This window comes from Podarcis melisellensis (assembly GCF_964234715.1).
Source record: "Podarcis melisellensis genome assembly, chromosome: 5".
Taxonomy (NCBI): domain Eukaryota; kingdom Metazoa; phylum Chordata; class Lepidosauria; order Squamata; family Lacertidae; genus Podarcis; species Podarcis melisellensis.
Window position 1 is genome coordinate 37,164,035 of NC_138537.1, and position 6,623 is coordinate 37,170,657.

Consider the following 6,623-nt stretch of genomic DNA (forward strand, 5'->3'; position numbering starts at 1 on the left):
GAGGTTCTTGGTTTCATTTGAGTAAGGTGGAGACAGCCCAAGATTTTCACATTTTGGAATGGGCCGCCCAGAACAATCTAGGACTGGAGGGCAGAGTTGGATATGAAGGAGGAGCAGGTGGGGGGGGGGGAGAGACACCATGAATGAAAAGGCCTGAGAGTGAAGGAGGGAGCAACTGAGCCGGTTGCATCTCTCGGAAGAAGGTAGGAATGATGATAGTGAATGCTGTGGCATTCATATAGAGCCCCTGGTCATCTCACGGACTATTGACCCATACACCACTAATCCGCTGCCACCAAACAGGTCCTCCCTGGTAAATCACTTAGTCTCAGTCAGGTTCTTAAGTTAACAAAGAAGGGTGTAGCTTATTGCAGACACAAATAAACATTAACTGCGTTCAAAACGTTGTTACTCTTTACTTTCTTAGTCTTATTTTTTATCCTGTCTCTAACTCTTCTACCTCCCCTCACACAAGAACCAACTGCACTAACTGTTTCTTTAATTCCATCTGTCTGCCAACTGCTTTCCTAACTGCCTTTTGCCAACCAACTAACTAAAACCAACCAACCCAAACCTCGGGCTAAGCCCTTTTATAAACAGGTAGGCTCTGCCTCTGGCTTTTCTATTGGTCTACCTATTAACTCTGTCTCTCCCTCTGTACAGACATTTTCAAATGAGCGGGCAAATACCACAGAACCCTTTGGATGTGGGGTGCTCCTTTTCTGCCTGAGCTCTCCTTTCCCCCACCTGACTCTCCTCCCTGTCCCTGAAACAGCATTCTGCAAAATCCATATCTCCTTGCTCATTTGCAAGCATGCCTTCCACACAGGGAAGCTGCTTGGGAAGGAGTACTCAACAGGACTGAAAACACACACACACACACACACAGAACCCTTGTTGTGGGATGGGAGGAATGGAGAAGACACAATGAGCAGATCTGCCCTCATGGTTTATAACTTTAAGGAAGGGATAGGGAATGGTTATCATAATGGATTTGGACGCATTACATTTTGCTTGTAACATTAATAATCCGCTGTCAAAATGTGACACTAGAGGGTGCTGCAGAGCAACCAGGAACAGGCAGTATGGGAAAGTGTGTTGTTATGGAAACAAGGTAAGGAACGTTTTTATTTTACCAGTATGCCCTGTGACGTTTCAGAAGAAGGTATCCAATATTGTTCTAATAACGTTAAAAAGCTCCGTGTAGATCCAGCCAATGTCTTCTTCCTGCTCCCCCTTCTGACTGTATGTTTAAATTACACCCACCAAACACATTTAAAAGGGCACTGGGTGTCAATCAATCAAAGGCCTGGCTAAAGAGGAGTGCTTTTGCCTGGTGCCTAAAGATGTATAATGAAGGCACCAGGCGAGCCTCCCTGGGAGGAGCATTTTATAACTGGAGAACCACCGCAGAAAAAGCCCGTTCTCATGTTGCCACCCTCCAGACCTCTCTAGGAGGAGGTACATGAAGAAGGGCACAACATTATGACATCATATGATTGACAGCTGGGCCTGTCAAAGTTGGCCCACAGGGGGTGGAGGAGCCAAAATATCTGGAGGGCATCAAGTTGGTCTGTGTGCTCAAAATAGTGAGTGTGCATCCACAGCATGATCACACACACACACACACACACACACAGCACTCTTTGCTCAGGTTGGAGCTCTTCGGTTCCTATTTATTTATGTAGACTGTGATCTGCTATTTTTTTTTTCTTTCCAGATTCAGAGAAGAGCAGAAGAGCAACCCAAAGCTGAAATATTCATCAAGATCTACACTCAGGCTTAAGGAGATTTTTATTTTATTTTAATCAGTTCCATGTTCTACAACAAAAAAAAATCAAACAGAAGCTTAAGAGCTTAAATGGGACGTGCCAGGGCGGAATGGTTTCCTTGCACACTGCCAAGCTCATGCCCTGCAGGGCAGCACTCACTTTCCTTTAGAGCCCATCTGGGATTCATGCAGGAGCATCTGTGTCATCATTGCCAAATAATAATAAAGCTAAGTAGCCTTGGACAGGTAGCTAACAGGCATCTGATCATGGCCAGGACCTTTGCTAATGGGATGCAACAAAGCTCTTCTCAAAGCTAGGGTGGCCACTTATGCATCACCAAAAGAGAGGACAAAGAAAGGAGAGTGGTTTGCATAAAATTTGCATATGTTAACTCATACGTATAGGTGAAAAATTCTATAATTTAAAATAGAAATCTCCCCATCATGGGGGTATGGGGTAAGGGGATTTGTGTGCTGATAGCAGATTTGAGCCTTGGTCTCTCAGGTCCTAGTCCAACACTCTACCCCCCCCCCCAATACTACACTGGCTGCTGTTGTTATGGTTATTTTGTAGCAGCAGTATTATGGGATGCATATGTCACTCTTCAGCATAGGATCTAGTAGCCAGTCAGGTAAGCCAATAGGACTACTAGTGTTGCAGAGTCAGGGCAAGTAAGTCGGGGGGGGGGGCGGGTGGAGGCTGACAAGGGAGGAGGTAAGGGCCAGGTGAGATGTGACAGTATTTTCTCACTTGCTAATGGACTGAATGACTTTTTACAAGTAAATTGCAGACATGGGAGGGAATGAGAACCAACCCCCCCACACAAATAATGGAGATAGCAGACACAAATGGCCTGATCCAGATCTGGACTGCAGCAGGGGGCAAGGGTGCTTAAATCAAATCCCTTTTGCTTACAATTTGCTTTTTCAAAGTCATTCACACAATTGCTAATTGGGTAAATGGCTTTTCTGTCTTGTTTGTTCTAAGCCTGGAAGTATTAGGAAGAAAGTCTCAGTGAACAGAAACTGAGCTGGATTTAAAGGTTTTTCTATAGGCCAAGCAGGCAGGCAGGCACCTTACAGCCATCTTAGCTTCAACAACTCACAGACTGACTCATTCAAAGACAGTTGTGCCAGTGGATGGGCACAGAAGGAATCACGCAGGAACTTCAGGCAGGTTGCTGACCAGTAGGGATCTGAGGACTGACTGAGGATCAATGGCTGGAGGTCAGTGAAAAGCATTACTGTTGGCTGTCCTTGACACTGGGCTAACTAATGGCTAACTAATGGATGCTTTAACTGAGATTCCTGCATTGCAGAGGGTTGGACTAGATGACCCTCAGGGTCCCTTCCAATTCTAGAGCCAGTGTGCTGTAGTGGTTAAGAGCGGTAGACTCATAATCTGGTGAACCGGGTTCGTGTCTCCGCTCCTCCACATGCAGCTGCTGGGTGACTTTGGGCTAGTCACACTTCTTTGAAGTCTCTCAGCCCCACTCACCTCACAGAGTGTTTGTTGTGAGGGAGGAAGGGAAAGGAGAATATTAGCTGCTTTGAGACTCCTTAGGGTAGTGATAAAGCGGGATATCAAATCCAAACTCCCTTTCTTCTTCTCCTTCTCCTTCTCCTCCTCCTCCTCCTCCTCCTCCTCCTCCTCCTCCTCCTCCTCCTCCTCCTCCTTCTTCTTCTTCTTCTTCTTCGTCTTCGTCTTCGTCTTCGTCTTCGTCTTCTCCTTCTTCTGTTCTATGATCTTCCTCTTCTTTTTTTTCATCAATAGTCTTTGAGAAACAATTTGAACATTTTATAAATTTCTGCTTGATCAGGAGCCTGTGTGTTTCACACAAAGCATTGGACCTGGGGAATAGCCACAGTCAGGCATTTATTTTAAATAATGGGGAGCAGTCATTTCTGCTTTAGCTACACACCATACCTTTAAAGTACATTTAACACAGACAAACCGAGAAGAAGCCTGGGAACTGTAGTTTTTAAGGGTACTGGAAACTGTAGTTCAGCGGCAAACTTCAGTTTCCACAATTCTTTGTGTGTTTTGAATGTGCTTTCAATGTGTGGCATCTACGCAACTTTAGCCCCACAATCCTAGGTGTGCAACCTGATATCTGTAGCATCCAGCAGAGACTTATTCAGCCTGTAACCTCCATCTTGGCACTGAGTTTACAAGTGACTCCTATGGTTACAATATCAGGCAAAAATTTGGTACATTTTTTAAAAAAGTTATCCTCCCCATCTGCCCTGCTTGCTCTGTGCAACATCTTGCCTGGTGAAGAATTCTGGGGAACATAAAAGCTTATTCTCTTTTTGTGATCTTTGGGTTGGCCTTGGGCCTTGCCTAACTATAGATTTTGGAGGACTTCCCCACCCCCAACCCCTTATGGACCAATACTGTTGCCTATGCTTTTTATATATAAATCTGATCCGTCTCTGAGTCATGCTGTCCCGCTCTCAGTATATTAGGATGCCATGAGCAATTCAGGGGAAGTAACATCTGAGTCTGGAGCCTTTCAAGCAGCAGCCTGCTGAGGTGAGGCACTCAACAATCCTCCTGCCCTAAGGTCATACTCAGCGAGGAGTCCCTGGAATTAGACCCACCTCATGCATCGTGATTGAAAACTCCATCCCAGCCGAGAAGCAATGCCTGGAAATAACTTGTTGGTAAGTAGACAGAAGTCTGTAAATCCCGCTTACTGCTCAGCATCTGCCAGCAGCCACAGTCGGCTGCTCCGCTCCGGTGCCTCCGAATCTCAATAAGTCCCCTGCACTCCTCGGCTGCTGCCTTGGTTTTCCTTGGTCACTCTTCGTCACTCTTGACTGCTCCTTGTCTCTCTTCATCAGCCTTAGCACTGCTCAGCCTCGCCATCTCCCTCTCCCTCCCTTTCTGATTTCTCTCTCTTGCTAGCATGTCCCCACGCAGGGCAACTTTTCAAACTCAATATATTCCCTAATATTCTACGTTCTCTGCCACCCACTCCAAAAGAGGCCGTGACACAGATGGAGATTGACATGGGGGCATCAGAAAGCACACAGAGAGAAGCATTTCTACGAGAAGATGGAGAGAGAGAGAAGGTTATTCCCTTAAGAAGAACTTACTTTGGAGGCAGCCTGTTCAGAATAGGCCCATTTCTCCACTTGAGAGCAGACTGGCAATTTGGCACGGGGGCTAAGCCATTGTTGTTATTATTATTAAGATTTATATTGCCATCCATTAAGAAACATTCCCTGGGCAATTTACAACAAAATATTAAGCAAGACGATAAATAATAACAAGAACAGGAAGCCAACAATCAGCCATAAAAGTTCAAGGAAATTCTTGAAGGAGGCAGTATAAAATAGTTTATAGCCCAGATTTAAAACTGCTAAAAGGACTGGGTGAATTTATTTGGCACCAAAAAGACTACACAGAAAGCACCAGTTTGTTCTGCCTGATACTAGTTCTGGCTTCACCTACTGTTGGTCTCCCTGACTTCTTTGCTACTCAATCTAATAGGCACCAGCCACTATGCAGCTGAACATGCATAGTATCCTCTACCACAGTCATAGGCAAACTTGGCCCTCCAGATGTTTTGGGACTACAACTCCCATCATCCCTGACCACTGGTCCTGTTAGCTAGGGATGATGGGAGTTGTAGTCCCAAAACATCTGGAGGGCTGAGTTTGCCTGTGCCTGCTCTACCACATGATCATAAGCCCTTAGCAATCAGTGTAGCTTCTGATCACATGGAGGAGCCTATCCATGTACTTTACAGCCTGATATTCAACAGGGGGAGACAGCTAAACCACCACCATTCTGTCAATCATCTTGCCAAAGAAAGGTGCATTGTTGACTGGGTGGCAGTTGGCATAAACCTCTGGGTTCATTTCACTGCCTCCCCCCCCCCAGTGGCTGCACCACCACCTTCTTGGGGACCATCCTATCATGCAATGAAACATTCACCCGCGCCCTGGTTCTACCTAGTCAACCCTCCATGGCTTGCACAAACCAGTGAGCATGGGTCAAGAGACCACGTAGTAGACCACACAACTGCAAGAAAATTGTCTGCATCTTCAAGCATCAATAGCTGGAACTGATTCCACGAAATGGACGGAATGGTACATCAGATGCCTCAACAGCTATTGCATCAATGATGATTTAGCTGTGTTTGTTAAAGATGTGGTTATGCTCCAGTTGCTCCCCTTGATTGTCCATTCTTTATTTTCTTTGCTCAGTTTCTCAACAAAGCAGCATCTCTTGAACTTCAGCAATGTTTACTTTCTCTTGTTTAAGAACATGTTATTCTCTTGAATACTTTTCAAATTCAAATTGCATGTGCAGAAACCACATAGTACAATGCAGAGTATCATTAGCCCCCTTTTGCTCTTGCAAGATTTCCCCTTGAAACCACATCACATGAACCCACATATGCTAAATATGCCCCTCTTTCTATTTCATTTCTCTCTCTGTGCTTCAGTGAAAATCCAAACATTGCAATTCAATCCTTGTTAAAATCTATCAGTAATCAAATACGCATATATTACCGTTTTCATCTCCCAGCTGGTAGATGTTGGCAATGTGTGTGTAAATAATAATGATAATGATGATAATAAACAAAACTAGATTTTATTTCATCTGATAGAGATGCTAAGACTTTGCACATTTGAAGCAGATTGGGGTGGGGTGACTTATCCCATTTCCCTTTTAAGCATTAATTAGGTGTGTCCATCATTGTTTTACAGTTTACTCTTTCCTTGAGCCCCAGGAATGAGGCTCTTTACTCATAAACAGCCCATTGCTCCTCTTCACCAAAGTGATGGGCCTAGCGTTCAGAAACTGCCTGTCATATAACTTCTGATCCTTACCTGT

General features: G+C 44.9%; 1 long non-coding RNA gene across 2 annotated transcripts; it reads left to right on the forward strand.

Annotated features, from left to right (window-relative positions):
• The first annotated feature begins 446 nt into the window (after window positions 1-446).
• Window positions 447-6,383, forward strand: LOC309369480. Of its 2 annotated transcripts, none has more exons than XR_014168167.1 (3): window positions 447-600; window positions 4,233-4,438; window positions 5,664-6,383. It is a non-coding gene; the product is annotated as an uncharacterized lncRNA (long non-coding RNA). The 2 variants fall into 2 exon arrangements; XR_014168168.1 differs by lacking the exon at window positions 447-600 and adding an exon at window positions 1,613-2,998.
• The last annotated feature ends 240 nt before the right edge of the window (window positions 6,384-6,623 follow it).